The sequence below is a fragment of the Penaeus monodon genome, chromosome 29, assembly GCF_015228065.2.
Source record: "Penaeus monodon isolate SGIC_2016 chromosome 29, NSTDA_Pmon_1, whole genome shotgun sequence".
NCBI classification, from domain to species: domain Eukaryota; kingdom Metazoa; phylum Arthropoda; class Malacostraca; order Decapoda; family Penaeidae; genus Penaeus; species Penaeus monodon.
The window spans coordinates 31,527,507-31,528,002 of NC_051414.1; positions in this window are offsets into that span (position 1 = coordinate 31,527,507).

The window sequence follows — 496 nt, forward strand, 5'->3', positions numbered from 1 at the left end:
GATTTGGTTTATTCCGATCTCGGCAGGTGCTTTCAACAGGTACATAAAAAAAACACGCAAACATTACTCATGCATCCGGAATTTTCCCTTCCACAGACTGCAGGTTATTATCCTACGGCCGGTGACATTTGGTAACGAGCATGAAGGATACTTGTGAAGGAGAGGATCTTGAAGCAGCTGTTTAAATGAAGCACCTTTAGTAGGTTTTAGGTTCATGTTTGAGAGGAAATGGTTAAATTGAGGTGGAGGACTGAATTACAGAATGAAGGTGGTGATGGGAACTTGGTTATTGGGAGATTTAATAGCTAACTGGCACCTGGTTCAGTCTACCGATGTTTGGATGTGAGAAATGGACGGGAGAAAATGCAAAATTATATATTTAACTGATGTTTGAAGATGTTTTCACTTGAAGGTTGCGGTTAGAAAGGTTATTTACCAGATAAATATTGATGAATAAATTAAGTCAGACAAGTGGCAGATGGATGTTGCAAGGAAT